The sequence below is a fragment of the Papaver somniferum genome, chromosome 2, assembly GCF_003573695.1.
Source record: "Papaver somniferum cultivar HN1 chromosome 2, ASM357369v1, whole genome shotgun sequence".
Lineage (NCBI taxonomy): Eukaryota > Viridiplantae > Streptophyta > Magnoliopsida > Ranunculales > Papaveraceae > Papaver > Papaver somniferum.
In genome coordinates this window covers 204,174,908-204,197,392 of record NC_039359.1, presented here as the reverse complement: position 1 = coordinate 204,197,392, position 22,485 = coordinate 204,174,908, and the positions used below count along the sequence as shown (strand labels likewise).

General features: G+C 34.2%; 1 long non-coding RNA gene across 4 annotated transcripts; it reads right to left on the bottom strand.

The window, feature by feature from the left end:
- Nucleotides 1-16,997: 16,997 nt before the first annotated feature.
- Nucleotides 16,998-21,039, bottom strand: LOC113350297. Of its 4 annotated transcripts, XR_003360714.1 has the most exons (10): nt 20,832-21,039; nt 20,623-20,740; nt 20,453-20,509; nt 20,291-20,366; nt 18,494-18,684; nt 18,339-18,410; nt 18,087-18,239; nt 17,857-17,971; nt 17,680-17,757; nt 16,998-17,275 (listed from the first exon to the last, which is right to left on the bottom strand). It is a non-coding gene; the product is annotated as an uncharacterized LOC113350297 (long non-coding RNA). The 4 variants fall into 4 exon arrangements; XR_003360712.1 differs by having other exon boundaries at nt 17,857-18,239; nt 20,453-20,528; XR_003360711.1 differs by having other exon boundaries at nt 17,857-18,239.
- Between the last annotated feature and the right edge of the window lie 1,446 nt (nt 21,040-22,485).

The window sequence follows — 22,485 nt, the reverse complement described above, 5'->3', positions numbered from 1 at the left end:
CACTCACGGTACCGTTTCCTTGCAGAGTGACGTCAGATACTAGGTTTTACGATTTTAACCCTAAGCTAAAAACCACCATCAACAACAGTGTAACACCTTAAAAAGGAAAAACTCTGTTTTGATGAATAAGTCATCTCCTGCACCTTCTTCTGTTTCTCACAAGGCTTTACCTAGTGTGAAGAATAGTTTTTCTAAAGAATTACTCACTATGAATCACTTGCGAAATTTGCATGTGGCAGAAGAAGTTATGGATCAAGGCAAGCAGATCTCTAATCCACGATGTTGTTCCTTCTGTGGGAAAAAGAATCACTATTCTCTCCATTGCTTTGCTAGAAAGAAACAAATCTCACATCTTCGTAAGTTGCTTCTCTCTACCGTCAATGGAGTAAGTCATCCGACATTCTCTTTAGTGAATTTTTTCCCTATAGAAAACCAGAATTCTTATAAGAATGATCGCTCTTCTAGAAATCATCAAAGGATGCATGTTCCTCTGTTTGGTATAAACTCTTGTGCCATTAATGAACAGAGTTCATGCACTTATAAGAATGTGTCTGGTAATTCTAAGTCAAGGAGACGGAAATCCTTTTTCTCCTCTCCTCTGGTACCTGTTTCTAGAGGGCCTAGACTTAGCCCTTAGAAAAATCCTTCTGATGGATATTTAAAAAGGTTTATGACAAATTCTTTTGGAATAATTCATAATCGATGGGAATAAGGAAATACATAGTTTAAACGCTCAAAGAACCTATACAACTCTTGTCCCACGATTCCCAGTGAGATTAATTCTCACCCCTTTACCTGATTCTAGGTAATCTAATCCTTGAATCTATCTTGAGAGGTACAAGGATGATGATTGTGGGAGTCTCAAGACTAGTTGTATGTTCTTAATACGTTTTCATTATCTTCTGAGTTATCGATGTTGCTATCAGTCTCATGCTCTAATTTGATGTTTTTCTCTTTAAATTATTGAGCCTTTTTTTTGTTTTCCTCTTATTGGGTTTTCTTTTAATCCTTCTTATCGTGTAACTGGTCCATGAACGTTCGTGTCCCTCCATGCGTGTTCATAGAGTTTCCTTAATGAGAAGCTTCTTCTCTTATTCAACTACATATATATGCTCTATATTGTAGTAATCCATCCATATCAAAAAAATTATATGGAGAACTCTGCAAAATCCCAAGAAATTGTGCATCTTGATATGGAGGAAGATACTCAAGGACGTGATTCGGTTCAAGAGCTGGTTCTGAAGAAGATGATTGCAATGAAAGAGCACAACTCCTGAGTTGGTGAATCTGTTAAGGATTTAACTCGCTTTCAGGATGATTCCAAGGTCGAATTTGCAAACCTTCAACTGCAAATAAACCAACTCTTAGATGGTCAGGCCAGAATCCTTGCTAATCAGAATATTCTGATACGAAATCAAAAGAATCTCATCATGGACTGTGTCAAGGATAGAAAACTTGCTCGGGTTGTTGATCGTAAAGTTTGTGTTCTAACTCACGAACATGGAGTATCCACGGTCAAGAGAATCAAGGAAATCAGTGATACCTTCTATGATGGATTCATTGAAAGGTATGAGGTTCTCAAAGAGCTTTGATTTTGTCCAGGAAACTTCTTATGAGAATTCTTATTCTTGTTTTTTTAGAAGGATTACTAGGGTTTGGAATAGCCATTATTGTGATTACACATAGCTAGTTCCAAACGTTTTTTTCATCTTCAATGTTTTTAGATTTATTTATTTAAATTCTAAGTTATTTGGAAGATGATGTTTGCAATTTTAATCTTTATGGTTTTATATATTGTAAAATATTATGGGATATGTTGTTTATGTCCGTGAACCTTGACTGTCCCATACTCTTTCAAAAGTTATCTCTATTATATGTCGGTACGAAAGTATTGATAAAAGATAGAATGAACTTTTGACAAACAAAAGTTATGCCTTTTATGTCATTATGCAAATATTGATGGAAGAAGGGATGAACTTTTGTTTACAAGAATTATCTTTTTTATGTCATTGTGCAAATAGTGATGGAAAATAGAGTGAATTCTTGTTTACTTCGTAGTATTGATCTTCCCGGATCCACATCTTTGTGTTTTTATTGTGTTGCTCCGTAAGTTCTCTTATGTCGACCATGTTCAATTGAATTGATCATCTTGTATGGTTAATTTTATTGATTTTTGGATACAAATTCATGTTTTCATGTGATTTGGTTATATCCAATGAAATCCTTCTTTTCTTGTAAAAGCAAGGTCGCCTTTGTTGTTCTCTCGGGAATGACATTTTATGGGGGAGAGTTCGTTTATGAACTTGTGCTTAATCGCCATATCTTTGTGGGGAGTGCAGCTGTGGAATTTTATAGGGGATATCTTGTCTCTTTATAAACTCCTTGATGAATGCATATAGTTTCGGCTTTATGATTACATCTAAATTGGTTGATATGTTTGTTATCTTTTGGTCATGAAGAATCTCTATGGAAATTTCATGAGGATCCCACTATTTTTCGTACCTTTGCCAATTTTTATTGACATAAGGTGGGAGAATTATTGTGTAGTTTCATACTTTACGGATCATTATGTAAGGGGGAGGGGTTTTCATATTGAGATGATTTTTGACTAAGAGGGAGTAATACATATCACCATAGTATTGTTTTCAAAGTTGTGATGCAATTGAACTTTGATGTTGTGTAATAATACTATGACACTGTTTGACAATGATTGAGAGCATTTGTTTTCTCATTGTTATCGCTACGGATCCTCAACAACGATGATACTAAACTTACAACCTTTGGAATCATTAGACTACTTGGAAGTGACGAAGATTTCGAGTAATGTTGAAGATGCCAAGGAGATCAAGCATTTGGATGAGAAGATACAAAGTTTTTATTTATTTTGTAATCCATATGTATTGATAGTTTTGTCACTAAAATTGACAAAGGTGGAGATTGTTAGAGCATTGCTCGGTCGAACTCGCATGCGTTGCTATCCAAGCATGTTTGTCAATGTTAGTGATCAAAACTATGAGTCTTGATTTCTAGCCTATTTAGATGTCTCGGAACTAGGACATAGATTGTGTTGTTGAATTTTAGACTTCATGGCGTTCATCTCTTGAAGACGAAGAACTACTAAGGGGAGCTTGTGGAACTTCATCGATAAAAGGTATGTGGAGACTGAAACTTATCTATCACTTGGAAAGTCTATTCTACTCTATCTCCTATATTGAGACATAAGTCGTGTTATGATATAGTTTTCTATTATAAACATTTGAGATTTCGAGCTGAGTTTATCTCTCTTATATATTTCTCGGATTATGTGTTGGCAAGCTTTCGCTTTAGCCGAATTCATCTTACGTTCGTGACGAAAGTCCGAATAAGATCATATGAAAATTGTCGAGTTACATGTTACATGGTTTGTGTGATACAATAATTTGGTGTTGTCTTGGAATGTTTCATTATGATAATTTCAATAACTTGAAAATCGTTTTGACGAAAAATAGTTTGTGAACAATAACTATATAACGTCCTCTAAGAATGTTTCAATCATTGAAATAAAGAGTTTCGAACCATGTGACCATGTTTGGATATAAACATAGTGTGTTAATCACATTAGTGTACAAGTCCAAAATCGGGAACCTGAAGTATGCGTACCCGTACGCGTACTGGTGGTTACTGATGTCTGAGCAAGTATGCGTACCCGTACGCATACCGGCGGAAAGTTCACGTCCGTGAAAATCTGCTGGAGTTTGGAATGTGTTGAAGTATGCGCACTCGTACGCGTACTGGCGTAACCAAACTCAAGTCCGGCTACTCAAGTATGCGTACCCGTTTGCGTGCTTGAGTGGGTTACTTTCTAAAATCGGATGTGTACATGAACTTATACATTTATATAATAAGGAATGCAATCTTTGAAAAATGTGGCTATAATGTTCATGAATTGATTCGAGTGAATCAAACAGATTTTGTTTCGGTTGTGTTCTTGTATACTTCTATGAGAATGTAGCAATTGAATGACTCTTTAACTAGTTTCATTTGAGTCATTTGAACTAGTTATGGATAAGATGAATATGGTTGATATGAGAGTTATCATATGGCTAACTTCGGTTGACCATAGTTGAGCCAACATAGGTGTCTACGTTTGGGTACGGTTACATAAACCTAAATGAGGGTACATTTCATTTGTGTGTAACAAGCTAAGTTCGATCTAACGGTTGATAGATATTAGCTTGGTTGAATCAGGTTTTTCATTTAACAGTGAATATTGAATGCTTTGTTACCAAGGTAACTTAGAGTGAAAACCCTGATTTGAATACTATATAAAGGAGAACTCTAGCAACTGGAAAACCTAATCCCCACACCTCCTGTGTGTTACTAGTTGGAATCCAGAGTCGATTCTCCTTTAACCTTAGGTTTTCCTAAACCTTGAAGGTTAACGACTTGAAAGACTTCTTTGGGATTGTGAAGCCAGACACAACTATCTCTTGTAGTTGCGTGTTCTGATCTTGCCCGATTCTATCATTTGAGTACTATCTTATCTAAAATTTACTCGAGATTAATTTCTCCGATAGGCAAGATAAAACGTGAGCACAAATATCTTCGTCTCATCGTTTGTGATTCCACAACATCTAGTTTCGCCATCTTACGATTTAGATTATTGTGAGGTGATTGGTAATACTAAGCTGTTCTTTGGGAATATAAGTCCGGTTTATCAATTGGTTCCTGTCCACCTTGATTTATCAAAAGACAGAACAAAAACTCTTGGGTATTTCTGTGGGAGAAAGATGTATTCAATCCTATAGACTTTTCTGTGTGAGACAGATTTGTCTATCAAGTCTTCGACTTTGGGTCGTAGCAACTCTTGGTTGTGGGTGAGATAAACTAAGGGAATCAAGTACGTAGTATCCTTCTGGGATCAGAGACGTAAGGAACGCAACTGTACCTTGAATCAGTGTGAGATTGATTAGGGTTCAACTACAGTCCAGTCCGAAGTTCATTGGCAGTAGGCTAGTGTCTGTAGCGGCTTAATACAGTGTGGTGTTCAAACTGGACTAGGTCCCGGGGTTTTTCTGCATTTGCGGTTTCCCCGTTAACAAAATTCTGGTGTCTGTGTTATTTCTTTTCTGCATTATATTTTGTTATATAATTGAAATATCACAGGTTGGGCATTAAGATCAATCAATTAGAATATCCAACTTTTGTTTGTTGATTTACATTGATTGACACTTGAACATTATTGGTCTTTGGTACTGTTCATGTTTACTCCTCTTATATTCAATCGGGCTCGCAGATTTCTATTTGATGATTGCAGATTGAATTAAGAGTTAGAGATATTAAACTCTTTGATATACTTTTATCTAGATTGAGTCTGACTCTAGTTGATTCTCTAGAAAGTATATTGGAGTAAGTTGATTTGATTTTTAATTTGTTGTCGTAGTAAATAAGATTCGAACTCTAAGACTTGTGAAGATTAAGTTTAAAGATTTAAAGAAAATAATAAACAAAGGAGAGAGTTACCGTGACTAGGATTTCACCGAATTCATATCAATAGGTTCAATTATTTATTCTTCAGCAATTATAGCTCAATAAATAAAACATGGACTCTTATTTTTTCCAAGGTAGAGTCTCAAAATATTAGTTATAAATCGTAAGAATGGGACATCAAACATTTAAGCAAGCATGACCCATCAAATAAAATAATAACTAATTAATTCAAATCATAAATCAATTTAAAATAAGTGCAAAAGTCATAAAAAGAATATAATAAATTCACCCATATATGAAATTCGGATTCATCCGTCGACCCAATGAAGGGGTTTAACTCCTCGTATTGTAGATACGCTCAAAATTCATTTTTATTACTCAAAAGTGATTAAAAGAGGTGAAAAGATAAGAAAACTGAGTTTCGCAACGCTGTAAAGCCGTTACAAAACTGTTACAATAACTGTTATAGAAAACAATTGTTTTGTTCTGTCGCAGAAAATTGTCGTTCTCGTAAAAACAGTGACAGTTCTAAACGACAGACTACAAGTGTAGTATGTTCTTCTTCTTCTTCTTTTCTGCAGCAGCAGAAAAATCTGCTCTGCAATCCTCTACTCTTCTCCCCAACTCTCGATGCCCATCTATGACTCCAGTAAAATCATTATATAGTCTCAGCAACACCTAATATCTCTTGTTCAATGCGCAAATATTCTCTCTTTACTCCATTATTCTCCACGGGAATATTTTCCATTATTATCACGCGATTCTGAGTTGTTTGATTCATCCCAAAAACCCCCATTAGACAGCCGCAAATATTAAAAGAATATCCTATGTAACTTCCTATTATAACTCAGAGAATCAAATCACTTAAACCCGAAAATATCTTCTTTTGACTTCTCTGCCAAATCATGGAGATTTTATTCTCCCTCCCTTTTCTGTTACGTGTATATGAGCTGTTGAACTATCTTCAGGATAATAACAAATCAAAACAGAATATCTTCTTTCCATTTCCTTCCATATAACTCCCAAATATAACAGAACACCCGAGTTATTCTCTCTTCCCTGTCTAACGATAATCAACAGATTTCGTCCCTTTTTTAACGTGAACAATCAATGTTTTGACCTAACAGGGAGATAAGAATCCAAAATCGAGAGAATATCTGACCAAAACTCGTGGAAATCAATTCCAGAAATGTACGCAGCTTAACACCATTTTCCTGCCAAAAATAATTACTTAAACCGTGAAGAAGAAGGTGTCCCCTTAACCAACAGTGAGAGTCCGCTTAGCAAATGCCCTCCGGGGGTGCGTTTAACAACTTTTCGAGCTGATTCTTCTAAAAATATTTATTTCCAAAAAAAACACCTACACACAAGTTTAATAGTGATAAAATGAGTCCCAGCTAATGTATTTATGGGTGAAAATGTGTCACACTTGAGTGTTCATCATAAGTCCTCTCAGATTGCCAAACGAATTGTTGGATGTGGTTGTTAAACCCCCGCTTTTTCACATATATTTCTCGCCCTTTTTGTCACAAAATGACAAAGGTTCGAGCAAATAAAGGACAAACCGAAAGGATCTTACAAATCTAAAAGACTTGTATACAACCTATAAGAGTTAAGCACGCATATACCATTTTAGTTAACCAATATTAAAACAAAAACTACAAAAGGAATTTAGTTTCAATATGATATCAATGAAACAATGGCCAGAAGAAATTTTCCATATAGTCTAACAAATTGACTAAGAAACCTAATTCTATTGTTGAACCGATTGCTATGTACAATCACTTGTTTCGATAGGACCAAAATAAAGATCAGGATTAACTTTATTTTTCTCATCAGGCTCTAATTATTCAGACAATAACTTAGACCTTTCTCTTTAGACAAGACAAACACTAGATTAGTTAACTAGTTTTTCTTGTCAAGGCATTCGATTAAAATTGAATAACCGAATCCTCCAATTGTTAAGTATAACTAAGATCAGAATTAACTTAGTTTCTCTGATCCGGAATAAATTGGACTAAAAAAATGATCCCGTATTTTCTTAAGCCTCAAACGATGGATACAAACCAAAATAAATTGACTTGCACAATTATTTTCTTAACCGGAAGCAATTGAAAAAATACAAACATTACAACACCGCATTGCACCGAATTTCGTTAAGCAGAGCACTTGATACCCAACAATAAAGAAGATACCAAACAATAAGTCAAATAAATTGACACAGTTTTTCTTAACCGGAAACAATTGAATCACATAAACAATCCATACACAACATAATGGAACATATCAATTTTACCGAAATTTTGTTAAGCAAAAGCAAAATATATGCAATATAAACAGGAAAACGATTAACTAACAAATAAAATCGTTACCTCAATCTCCGCAACCACATCTCCCCATAAAGATATATCATTAAGCGCAAGTTCAAATAAGAACTATCCCTCTGTGTGTTGTCATCCTCTCGCAAGAACAAAAGAACAACGATAAAAGCAACCTTTACCAGAGAAAGGTTGAATCAGTTTTAACTAATGTTTGCCAATAGCAAAAGTTGAAAACTCGAAATATATATGTTATGTTAAACACAAATTGATTAAACATATCGTGACTTTTCACATATGAGTTTCAATCGGAACACCTTATGGTCATTTGATAAAGCCTACCAACATGGGCTAGAACTTAATCCTGCTAAATCAAAAAGCCACACAAATTATAAGGGCTTCACCACATGAGATCGAATATTAAGGTTAATAAAAACCGAAATCAGGCATCTCATAAACCGAAAACACATAGCAAAAATATAAGCATTCATTCACAGGTTATGTAATCAGAAACTATCACATGAAACAAAAATTATAAAATAATAATTTTATTCATAAATAATATAATTGGTAGTTTTATTCAAAATAGACCTTATACAAAGATATCGAGATAAATCAATACATTGATGTTTATTTTCTGATTAGATCTTATTCATCTTTGTTTTCCTCAGTCTCCATGACTTCATCAAGATTTTCTTCAAAAATTTTCAGATTGGCATAGTGAAATCTAATCATTTGAAGATCATGGAAATCTCTTTATGATGCCCAACATAGAGCATGAAAAATGATTTCGTTGTGGGCAATTGAGGATAATTCTTTCAGGAGTTATTTTCTTCCAATTATCTCAAGAACTCCTTCAAAAAGACTAGTTGCACTAACTTCCGTAAGGGAGGGTATAATCTGATACGAGCATAATTCAGAACAGACTTCGAATCTTCCCTTATTAGAGGTATCCAAGACATCTTCAACTTGTTGAACATGGTATTCTCCAACAAATTTACTGTAAAATTTCTCATTCTCAATAAAAAGAATTATATGAAGTTTTTCTAGTTAAAAGATCTTGAAATCTACAAGAGTATATCAGATTTGATATAACATTATTTAGGTCTTTCATAGTTATTCCGAGGAAATCATGAAAGATTCGAACACAAGTTGGATTCTTATAAGACTTTGACCTCTTATAAAAAGAAACTTTTTATTCGAATTAATTGTAGATTTTTCGGAAATCTTTGTTAACAGGGAACAAATAGAATTACCCATATTGTTCAAACAAATCTCTAAAAAACAAAATAGTGTTTGGGCAAAAAGAAATTTGTTTTAAGTGACAGTGCATTATTTATGACTGTTTTTCCTCTTCCATTTATTGAGATACGATATATCATTGTATTCAAACTTGCTTCCGAAATTGTTCCTTTTAAAGGATAAGCAGCAGATCTTGCTCTTTTAAAGTCATTTTTCTTGTACCCTTTCTTAAGTGACTTTAGAGTATATTGAACAAACCATGGACTAGGGTAGTAGTTCCTTTGTCTGTTTATTGAGAAACAGGGATCAAAATTCTTCGTATGAAACGAAGCTTTTTCCAATTCCTTTGATACAAAACGAAGAGCATTTTGCATCCTGCGAATCTTACATTTTCTTTGCAAATGATCTTTATTACCACAATAATAACAATGTTTAGTATTATAAAAATTATAACTTTTGTTGTAAACTTTTTGTGGATATTCTTGAGATGACCCTTTCCTTTTATGCACTTCTAGAGGCTTTTATTTCTTCTCTTTTGTGAAAGAGCTTTTCTTTAGTCCCTGACTTGATTGATCATCAATTGTTGGTTTGTCATCATTAGTTTCTTCACATTTACAACGAGTGTCATTGACATTAGAGACCTCCGTTTGTGTAGAGAGACTAGAAGATTTGACAAATTTTATCTCTTTGTTATAATATTAAGGTATTACAACCTTCATATCCCAAGCCACGTATATCACCATGACTTCTTCCTATTTTCAACAAAGAAGATAATTGGTTTGTGATATCATTAAATTTTTTCGACTTAGCTTATGATTTATTCTTATCAAAAGTAGAATTAAGACTATCTTTTAAGTGTTTTATATGGGATAAAAAATTATTCTCTTTCTTCTTAAAGCACTCTTGTTGAGAATTAGATCTTGCATTAGAATCAGCAAGCTCTTCTTCCAAGAGATGAATCCTTTTGAGACTTACATCTCTTTCTTTCTCATCATTTTCTACCTGATAAATTTCAGCACTTACTCTTTCTTCGAGACATAGTACTTGTTGAGAGAGATTTTCTTTCAACAGATCATGCTCCTTACCAAGATTTTCATATATGGTAGTTACGAGTTGTTCACTTTCAAGTGCTGAAAGAAGTTCATTATAACAATGAACAAATTATCTTCCCAACTCTTCCAGTTCGGAGGTTTTTTCACTTGACCGTCCTCCAGGAATTTCAAGCATAGAGCTCAGTAATACCTTGTTAGGATATCTTCAATTAAGCAACATGAAATTGATGAGAGATCCTCTTTTGAGCACATATCATGCGGTACGTTAATTGAGTCTTTTGAATTTTTCTGCATTCTCTTAGTCTTTGCTTAACCCATAATTTATAGGTTGGATCACACCAAACATAGATCGTTAGATCTTTCATGTTTGCCCGCTCTGATACCAATTGAAAAGATGAGGGTAGCCAAATACACCACTATCTTTTATTTATCAACCTATAAGTCCTCTACCGAATGTGATTGTCTATAGACAGAGTCGAGACAATATGACAATTCAGTTCACACTTCGTGTGATCGTCTATGGATACAAGATCGAGAGAATACAACAACAAGATAACTTGTGTGATTGACTATGGATGTAAGATCGAGACAATACAACAACAAGTGTGTACTTGATAATAGGTTCGGTAATAACCAAACTTTGTAGGATCACTATCAAGTATGCGGAGATAACGTAAAGTGCAATTTACTTTAATTATAATAAAACAATTATAATGCGAAAAAGTAAAGTAAATGGAACAACAAGATTTTGTTAACGAGGAAACTACAAATGCAGAAAAACCCCGGGACCTAGTTCAGTTTTGAATACTCTAAGAATTAATCCGCTATACAATATATAATACCAACTTCGTATAGTTGAGACCAAGCAGACTACCCCTAGCTACTTAGTTCCCTCGGTATCCCTGCGCCTTCGAATTTTAGAGTCACGCGCGTGATAGCAAGTCCTTTGGATCGTATTCCAAACAACAAAGGAAGAATCTGTTTGGTAACCACTCTAATCAATCTTGATACAAGATATAAATGAGTCGTTGACATAGGATATCTTACGTTTAATCTAATAAACTCATATGTCTGGTTAGATCAATCTAACTATAACTACTGAAATAGTCAAGTATATATTCGCACTCAATCAATATACATCACAAATAAAAATATAGAGAATGTCGATCTCACGTAACTAATCAATCAGATTTATCAAAGATAAGTCGATTATAGTTGGATCCCAGCCGATCAAGGTTTGTGCACTAAATCCACAAGATACGAAAACTAATAAGAATTCTTCTTCGTCTTCAAATCTTTTATTGCCTTCATATACCTCCACAACACCAATTGAATCTCTTGTGATCAATCATGCACAGAACGGAGTCTGTTAACAATAAATTATCATAAGATGTATTTAGATCTAAAACTAGTTCTAAAGATCTTGTCGATACTTTGATCTAGTCTGACTGAATCTTATATCAGAAAAGAAGATTCTCAAGAATAAATAAACTGGGTGCAATCAAAATTTCAACAATTGTTAGTCAATCATATCAAATTGAAAACTAATAACACTGCAATTATCTAATTTCCCACCAACGGTACTCGTAGAGATTTTTGATCCCACATAAGTCTTTAAACGAGCGGTCGTAAGAGATTTCGCCTAATTATGATACTTTCCTCTCCGAATAGACGACTCCACCAGAAACAACAAGAAATGAAGTTTTCCTGGCTCTTAGGATAGTTCGATAGAAATTCAAACTTAAGTATTTATATACCAAGGATGTTTGGACACCAAGGAATTTCCTAAACCGAAAACATTCTCAAGATATGCAATGAATGCCCCGTTTTCATGATTCCAATAAATGTTGGTACAATATTTCCGAAATCCTCAATATAAAATCTCCAATTAGTAACTAATTTTTATTTTCTAGAGCTATACATTAATTGCTAGTAATTAAAAGATTCTTAATTTATTTCGGCACATGATCACCTTGAGTACCTAGGAATATATTTGAATAATAAATGATAAGAGTTACTGCTCGTTTTCAAAGTATGTTGACATCTTCTCACTACAAATTTGTATTTCATATTTACATGGATTTGCTTCTTGGAATCGCTTCTACCATACTTCCAAACAAGTTCAGAATTAGTTTGCCAGTATTTCAAGACTACTATGTGATTGGTCATACCAAATCACAATGGTTATTTGTGATTGGCCTTACCAAGTCACATACATGGGTGAAGATCGGTTATACCAATCACTAGGATTGGTTATACCTAAACACGGTATCTGCTTGTGATCGGTCACACCCGTCACTAGGATCGGTTACACCAATTACAAGGATCGGTCACACAACACTTATGATCGGTCACACCAATTACTAGGATCAGTCACTTACAAGGAACGATCATACCATATCATTGTGATTACTTAGGATCAGTTACACCAATTACCAGGACCATTCATACCAAATCATAAGTCTAGGTATTGTGATCGGTTATACCAAGATACGTAACCTGAGTTAAGATAGGTTCTACCAACTCACACATATTGGTCATCCAAAGATATACAATGAATATCAAGACCAATAAACCTATTGATTTCCCTTTCGATTTATGAAACAAGTTCATGAATATACTTCCTTTAAACAATGTAAAACATTGTTTCCTAGGATGAAATCTTCATCATAACCCATACAAATAATCATAAAACTATCTACAAGATTATGTCGATGTCATATCTACGAAGTTCAAAAGATAAGCTTCATACTTCATATTCTAATTCCTTAATACTATGATCATACTATTATGATCACGTCACATCATTAGAGTATAATATTCAATATATACAACTTCACATGTTATGTTTTCAATATGCACGACTTGAAAGATACGTTAAGAATTGAAACTAGTTCAAGTCATATTACTAACCTCAAGTGGAAGGATGTCGTCGTCGTTGTAGTTCATTACTTCTTCACATTCTTCAGGTCTTCAGAGTAATCTCAACATTCCTAGACTTTCTATTCTAACCTAAACGAAGTTGACTCTATTATATAATCAAGCGTAAATGAGTTTTGATACTAAAATATGACAACCAAACTTGAGATAACAACGGTTGGTGAGTTCAACCGAGATATGCTCTCACATGCTCAATCTTATGAAAGGTGATGAAGCACACGAAACTGAGCACATGACCTCTCGGTTATTATATGACTATTTGACATCTCAGGGAGATTTTTCTTTTCTTTACTTATACCTTCTCTATCCATAATTGATAATTTGATAGAAACTGTAATTATGAGTTTGTGGTGTTGATATATACAGGTCATATATGTGTATCTCTTGTTTATACGGTTAAAATGAGCCAAAAAACACTTAATTCGGACATCATATGCAAAAGTTATGGCTAAAACAGTTTTGAGTATGGATTCATGGTAGAACCGGTCCTAGCCTATGTTAGGAGTCAAGGTATAACTGGTCCATGCCTAGTCCATACGAAGGAGTGTAAACTTGTTTTCCCATAACTTCTTCGTCCGAACTCGGAATGACCTCATTCTTTTGGCGTTGTTTTCCTAACTTCATTTCCTACAAGATTTAGGTAATTGCAATACTTGATTTTTTGTTGAATATTTAATTTATGGTGTATTGCATTTGAGTTTATGAGATAAACCATTGTGTTCCAGTCTCATATATTGGCTCACTTCCTTATGGTTAATGACTTTTGAGTATAGACGATCTTTGGATCATATCTTCGTGAATGCTATATCAAAATCATAAGAAAGTTGTGATGGTGTGGCTCATATGTAAGTCACATGCACTAATGTTTTTTTATGTTATATAAACTAAACATTTGGTATACATATGAGTGCTCTCGATTTATGAGATAAACGTTGGTTTTCATTAACTTTAAGTTTCAATCTCATATTATGTATATCCCTTATGATTTGGGTGACTTTTTGATTTAACGAGATTAAGTTCTAGCCGTTTTAGGTAGGCTTTATCAAAGTATCATAAGGAGATATGATTAAAACTCATGCGTGAAAGTCACAATAATGTTGATATTAATTTATGTTTACATAAGTTTTGTTTAGAATAACATATGAGTTTTGGGTTTAAACTTTTATATTGGCACACAATGGTTAAAACCGGATCAACCCTTCTCTGGTAAATGTTGTTTTGTCCTTGTTGTTGTTCTTTTCTTTTTGAGAGAGGATGAAAACAAACCGGGGGGGTGGGGTGGGGGGTTATTATTGAACTGGTTCTTAAATGATATATCTTTCTGGGGAGAAGCGGTTGCGGAAATCAAGGTAACGATTCTTTTACTATTAGTAAATAGTTTTCCTGTTTAAGAAAAGCTTGATTCTATTGCATATATTTTGCTTTTGCTTAAAAAAAATTCAGTACAATTGATATATTCCATCATGATGTATGGGTTGATTATTGTGATTCAATTGCTTCCGGTTAAAAAAAACTATGTCAATTCTATTTGACTTATTGATTTGGTATCTTCTTTATTGTTTGGTATCAATTGTTTTTGCTTAACGAAATTCGGTGCGATTGTTATATTCCCGTTGGATTATCTTTATTTTAATTGCTTCCGGTTAATAAAAACTATGACAATTCAATGATTTGATTTGTATCTACTGTTTTTTTTAAACAAAAATACGAGATCATTTGGTTAGTCCATTTGATTCCGGATAAGAAAAACTAAGTTACAACTGATCTTAATTTACGCTTATCAAATGCAGGATTTGGTTATTCAAGTCTAATCGAAGTCCTTGACAAGAAAACTAGTTAACTAACCTAGTTTTTGTCTTGTCTAAAGGAAAGTCTAAGTTATTCTACGAATAATTAGAACCTGATAAGAGAAACTGATTTAATTTTGATCTTTATTTGTGTCTTTTCGAAATAAGCGATTGTACATACAAAATCGGTTCGATTAAGAACTAAGTTATCTTGGTTGATTTATCGAACTAAGGGAAAATTGTTTCGGACAATTGTTTCCTTGATAACATACTAAAACAAGATTACTTTTGTAGTTTCGGTTTTAGTACTGGTTATCTAAAATGGTATGTGAAGCCTTCGTGCTTAACTCTTATAGGTTGTACAATTCGTATGGATTTCTAAGATCCTTTCAGTTTGCTCTTTTGTTTATTTGTTTCTTTGTCAATTTTGTGACAAAAAGGGGAGAAATTTATGGAGTAAACAAGTGATTTATGATCACTAGGAAATGATATATGTGCTTAAACGTTATATCTAACGAAAGAGTAAAGCATAAACTAAGGGGGAGAAACATAACATCATTTTGTGTGGTATTTCATACTACAAAAGGGAAATAACAAATATGTTCGGATTGAATACTTACCTAGCTTTCATTTAGGGGGGGTAAAGATTTTGTTATTCAAATGTCAACATCGACATTTATTTTTTTGAGTATGTGCAGGATATTGTGTTGTTGAAACTTAGAATCAAGCATATGTAGAATGAGTTACTTTGTAATTCGTTTATCTCCATATGTAATAGACTTTTTTCACTAAAATTGATAAAGGGGGAGATTGTTAGAGCATAGATCGATGGAACCCACCAGGCGTTGGTATGTCAAGTTTGGTTGTCATATTTTAGTATCAAAACTCATTTAGAGTCGCCTGATTAATTATTAGAGTCAACTTCGTTTAGGTTAGACTAGAAAGTCTAGGAATGTTGGGACTTACAAGTATTACTCTGAAGACCCGAAGAATGTGAAAAAGTAACAACTACAACGAAGACATCATCCTTTCACTTGAGCTTAGTAATACTGACTTGATCTGTTTGCATTCCTAACGTATTTCAAGCCGCTTTATTGAAAACATAACATGCGAAATCTATATTCATGACACTCAAGTGATTAGACTTGTTCTTAGCATTATGAACAAAGTATCAAAGAATTATATTGAATTACGAAGTAAAACACAGATCTTTTGAACTTAGTAAATACGCCATCAACATAATCTATGTATATAGTTATTTAATTATGTGTGGAATATAGGTGTGATTTCACCCTAGAAAAATACGTATTATTACATTGGTTTAAGGAATTAGATGTATGAACTTTTTTCATAATTGAAAGGGAAATCATAAGTGTGTTGGTCCGGTTTTTCATTGAATAAAATTTGGATGACCAACGCAAGATGACATGGTAGAACCGATCTTAACTTATGTTGAGAATTAAGGTAGAACCGGTCATAGCCTATATTGTGTGACATGATATAACTGATTATTACTAGTTTTGGGAAGCATGGTGTAACCGCTTATAACCTATATCTAGTGACATGGTATAACCGATCCTAACTAGTATTGGGAAGCAGGGTATAACCGGTCATAACTTATATTGGGAGTCATGGTATAACTGGTCCTAACTTAATTTGGGAGTCATGGTATAACCGGTCCCAAGAGCAAATCCAAGTTTCCGATATTCACATATTTCTTTATGTTGTGTGTGAATTCGGAAATAGGGTTTTCCAAGATATAGGAAGCTTCACTAAACCAAATTTAGTGTTTCGCTACAGTACATGGCAGTTGCAAAACGGGGTCGCAACAGTTTACCTCTGTTACGAAAGTCGATGTTGCAATATTTCGCAATGGCTCATAAGCCATTGCGAATTTTCAGTCGCAACAGTTTCCATCTGTTGCAACACTGGAAAATCGCAACTGTTTCTAACTGTTGCATAATTTATGGTCGCAACAGTTGGAAACAGTTGCGAACTGGAATTTCGCAATAGGTTTGCAAAATTTTTGTAACATCAAAAAAATAGTAGTTTTGAACCAGGTCAGTATTAGAGTTCCCAGTGGCAAAATCAAGTTTCCCGTGTTCATTTGAAAATCTTATTAAACCAACAAAAGTATCAAGAAAGTGTTCTTAGAGTTAATTCACCATGATGAACTCATACACAAAGTATGAAGCACATTAAAAAAATCATATGAAGGATTGTCATGTGGATAAATCTATAAATTCAGTATTCCATCAAGGTCCTTACATAACAATTTAAAGAAAAAAGAACTCACATTCTTTGGAACTATGGAAACCAGCTACCTAGGTGAACATTTTTGCTGCATGAGGCATGCCCAGAGGTTGAAGTTTAAGTTGTCACCATGGATTGTGAGGCATTTCTACTGGAACCAACAAGAGCAATGTTCTAGATGTCGCACCCCACTTTCAGTGAAGCTGCTCAACATCTACAACAAACAATGAACCAATTTACTATTAGTATTCGATATCCGAAATAAGAACGCTACCGTTTTTACTCGCTAGACATGTGAATGCCTAATCCTAAACACCAAGCACTGTGTCAGTAAAAAAAGCACAGAGATGATAACAAAGTGATATGCAGGCGTGAAGCGTGCAGAACTAGATGAAGGGCCATCTATGTTACTTTGCAGTTCCTGAATTAAGTGCTTCCACTTTCGCACAGGTAGATTTTTCTTAGACTTTAAAAGGCACCAAAAAGAGAATGTAATGACACTGACATATATATATGTGCAAATAAGAGAGGATGGCATCAATTTAGTGAAACGACATAGAAAGATACTTCGAGAGAGAGAGAGAGAGAGAGAGAGAGGTAGGAGGAACATCTACTTACGTTGCTTTTTGCAGCAGCTCCACTTCTTAATGCATCAACAGTCTCTATTGTAGCTTTTGCTCCTTCCTACACAATCATCTAAATTTATGACAAAGGTAAAGCTAGATTAAAATCTATATAGGAAATTGGTTCACTAAAACCAGTAATTGATATTTGCTAATAGCAAACTATATGCACCTGATCATGAATTCACAATTTGAAGCCAAATTAGCAAACCAAAGCAATATCAGGTGGTAGTGGAATGAAGGACTGGTGGTGCAGTGGTGGCGTATGAACTGGAGTTATTCATTCCCTTTCTCCGCCATGTATTCATAACAAACCCGGACACATTCAAAAGTGGAAGCCTTTAGTACTTCAATTAACTAAATTTCCTAAACTTAGACCAAAGAGATCAGTAAAATACTCACATGAAAGTGCTTATTTCTTGCTTTTATCCATGCAAATGGGCGACACAAATATGAGTTTCTTGAAGATCCATATAATTTGAAAGGTGAGAACGGAAAGACTCACATTAATCGAAAAAAGCGAGCTGCTAGATCCAGCAAGGGACCACTTCCAACCTGAAAGACAAGTTCAAACAAGTAAAATGATTAACTACCCGACGATGAACTGATCTAGAGTTCAAAAAGAATACACGGCATATGACACTGTAAGAGTACCTGACATGAGAAAAGTGGAGATCAACTATAGCGAGCGAGCTTCTCAAGTGCTTGACAGTAAGGCAAGATATCCTGGAGGAACATATATAAGTTAGGATTAATAAACAAAGAAGAACAATGGGTTAGTTATGCCAGTATAAAAAAGATCTACTTACTTTTGCAGGGTACAGATAGAAGTTCTTATTAATGCTAGAAGCTCCTTTTAAAAACCTTCAAGAAGCAGCCACAAATCTACCAGAAATATTAGTTACTACTTTAATTAGAGATAGTTTTATACTTGTACTCGTAACGAGTCTCCAATACTTTTTTGCATTATATAGTTATCAAATTGATCATTCGTCATAGCCTGCAATACACAATAAAAGGAACCAAATGACAATATAAGAAACAAACAACTACTATGTTCTGCTTTGATTTTAGGATTCACTTCTCGAGAACAATATACTTGTATATAGCAAGCCACAAGGTAGAAGAAACAAACCTGTAGAAGAACATTATAATACTTGGAGATACAAAGCATCTCACTGACCAAAAACTGGCATTCCACAGGACTACCAAAAGTTAAACATTTCTTATCAACGTTAGAAGCAAATTTCTGCTAAATGCATTCGATACATTTCTGAATGACATGGTTCTCATTATGATCACGTAGACCATGCATGATATGACCATCAAGCTCATCAACCATTCTAGTCTGCTGATATTCAGCTTCTGCTGGTTCTTGCTGGTTCAAGAAATTTTGCAAACACTTAATGTGCGTTTTCTGGTGGTGGTAAATCCAAGTATTGGGTTCAGATGTAAGGTTATTACAACTAAGGAACTAATGGGAGACATACATGACTCAACTCTACTTGATGGAAATCTCCAAGAGGATACCATCAGAAGCAACGGAAAAAGCCGACAAAAGACTTACAGAAGATCCACACAAGGATAACAAAATAGACGCTTAGCAGATTAAATCAAACACCCTAGGACAGTCTAAACTATTGAAAAAACAAATTTATTGGGAGCACATAAAAGTTGCATACGTTCTATATGCATATCAGACTAAACAAATTCCAGATATGATACTGATATTCAATATGCTATTCTCACTATGGTACGAAACTGAGAAATAGTTCAACTGAAATACGGAAATACGGCTCCAACAACACACTGAGAAATAACTCGAGCGGGAATGCATACTTTGACCTAGAAAGAGATTCATGTATCCTATGACAATTAGTTTCATCTAAGAATTTCATTAACTAAAGCCAATAAGCACATGGTGACTGGGCGAGGCATAAAACTAATGAAAAACAAAAGACCAAACATTATGACTCGGAATGAAGCAACATAACCCAGAGATTTTGAGATGCAATATTGCAAGCAAGCCTAGCTAACAACAATCACAAAATCATGAACGCATAAGACAGACTTTAAACGGAATATAAATGCTAGAACTCAATCAATCTAACATCCTAGAGTGTACAAATAAATCAATTTTATAGAGTATACGACATACCTAAAGAGAAGGTTTCAAACTGAGTTGAAATATTAATAAACAAGGCAACGCTAAAGAAATCAAGGTATTCCTACCATAGCCCATTCAGAAGAATAAAAGGATTAGATTTCTCACAACTTCCTATCTTCTAAACATAACTTTACCAATAAATGTTGGCCCTTCCAGAAAACAAAAATTGTAAATACAGGTATTAGAGGTGAAACGTAAAGGCATATTCATCAAACAGTAAAGGCATACTATTTACTAAACCAACTGAAGTAATGTTCTTACAAAAATCTTAACAAAATCACCGATTAAACCCTAGATTTATCAGACAAGAGAATGTTGTTAACCTTTGCTCCACTTCTATACAAATCGAAAAACATAACAACTCGTTAAAAAAAAATAGTTCCAACAGAAAAGAAGAACCCAATATATATATATTTAAGTTTGAGGATCATGAATTGACCTTTTTTTGTTTACCACCACCAGATTTGGCTGGCTTTGAAGAGTTTTGGGAGCTAGGGCTTTCTACTCTTTGGTGCCTGCATAAAAAAGAATACACACAATCAGTAAAACAAAAAATAGAAAACAAACAAACTGAAAAGATGAGCAGATGCAAAATACCAACCATTGAATTTCCATGATGAACTCTTGTACTCTGAAAACCTAATCCTTAGGAAGAATTCTGGTAGAGGAGAAAAAAACTAGAAATCAAAACACTAATTAGAAATCAATACAGAACAGTAATTAGAAATCAATCAAAACAACTAAATATCTATTGAATTTGAGTCGGCTTACCATTCATTAAGAAATTAACTTGAACACTTAAACATCTAATTGAGGTGGCGCATCATCTCTACCATTGTCATAGGTTTGATGAAGACGACTCCTCGAGAGATTGAAAACCCTAACCACCCTGCAATAAAGAGCCATACACTAAATAAAATCAATCAGCAAAATCAAACCAGGGCTTGTAAGAAATATTAGGGTTTTCTTAAAACCCTAACCTTATAATATCGAATAACTCCTCAGCTGCAGTTTTATTTGCGATGCAAACCCTAACTTTGTAAGAAATATTAGGGTTTTGCTTGAGAAAGATCAGATATACAAATTCAACAATCTTTTCGTATAGAGAAAGTGAAAGAGAAGAGATCGGTGGTAGTGGTGGTGGTGATGGTGGTGGTGAGAGCATAGCTAGGTTTTGCTGGAGAAAGAAAGAATGATAAAGGTAAGAGTGAATGAGAAAGTGATTTCTTTCGATAATAACAAGTTAGCCGAGTCAGTTTTGGTCTGAATGACTGAATAGTCAACTAGACCGAGTCAGCTGAAGAGTGTAGGAAACCACACTCATTTTTCACACGCGTACAAGTGGGTTTAGTTGCGAGTCGCAACTGAGTCAGACAGTTGCGAGTTTCGTAACTGTTATAACTGTTGGGAATCTTTTACAACAAAAATTAGTAACTGGAAATTCGCAACAACTGCTAAGTTGTTGCTAATCTGAGTTGGTAATCCCTATATTTGGTGTAATGCTTATAGATGTCGAAATTATTTGAACATGTGCATAACTGTTATCATTAATTGTTGATACATATTCCTTGATACTCACAGTGATCCCAAATGGAAATATTCAAAAGCATTTAATTATTATTTTCAATTTTATATGTTTCAATTACCAGCAATTAAAGAATATCCTCTGGAAAATGACTATTAGTTAATGTGCTAAACTAATAATAGAAATTCTTGAAGAGAGATTTTGGAAATATTGTTTGACCTTAATTGGAAATAGGAAAACCGAAATTAGGTACTTTAATTTATATCTTGAGAATATTTTCGGTTTTGGAATTTCCTTATTGTCCAAACAACCTTGGTCTATAAATACTCGAGTTTATATTTCTTGCAAACTATCCTAAGAGCCAGACAAACTTCATCCGTGGTGTTTCTAGTAGAGCGGCTATCCGGAAAAGAAAGTAACCTAATTAGGAGAAATCTCTTACAATCGCTCGTTTAAAGTCTTTTGTGGGATCAAGAATCTCTACGAGTATCGTTGGTGGGAAACTATATAATTGCATTTTTATCTTAGTTTCTGATTATTGATTTGACTGACTAACGATTGTTCAAATTTTGATTTCATCTAGTTTTATTATTCTTGAGAGCCTTCTCTTCTGACATAAGGGTCACTGAAACTAGATCAAAGTATCGATTGGATATTAAAAACATGGTGTATGTGCAATACTCCATAAAGTAAGGTATTTGATTATTGGTTAGAACAAATATGATCTAACAGTGCTAGAGCAAAAAAAAATCTGGGAAAATAGGAGAAAATTTGTTGAAGGTTCGCTTCGATCTGCTCGCATGAGATCCGACCAGAACAATAACGTTTTAGGGTTTGGGATTTCTCATATCTTATGAGAGAGAAAGTGTTTCATCGTTAATCAAACATCTCCTAGTCATAGACTGGACGATATCAGTCTCTATTCACCACCAGTTATCGTGTATTTAACGCCATATTATCCAAGGAAGTTGCACACCACTATAAAAAAAATTGGTAAAATGTCATAGTCACGAGTCTCAACCCAACAATGCAGGCAGGGAGATGATTGCCACTGTTTATTTCTTCTTTTCTTAGTGATTCGAAAGATAATGATTTTTGGTGAAGTTGGA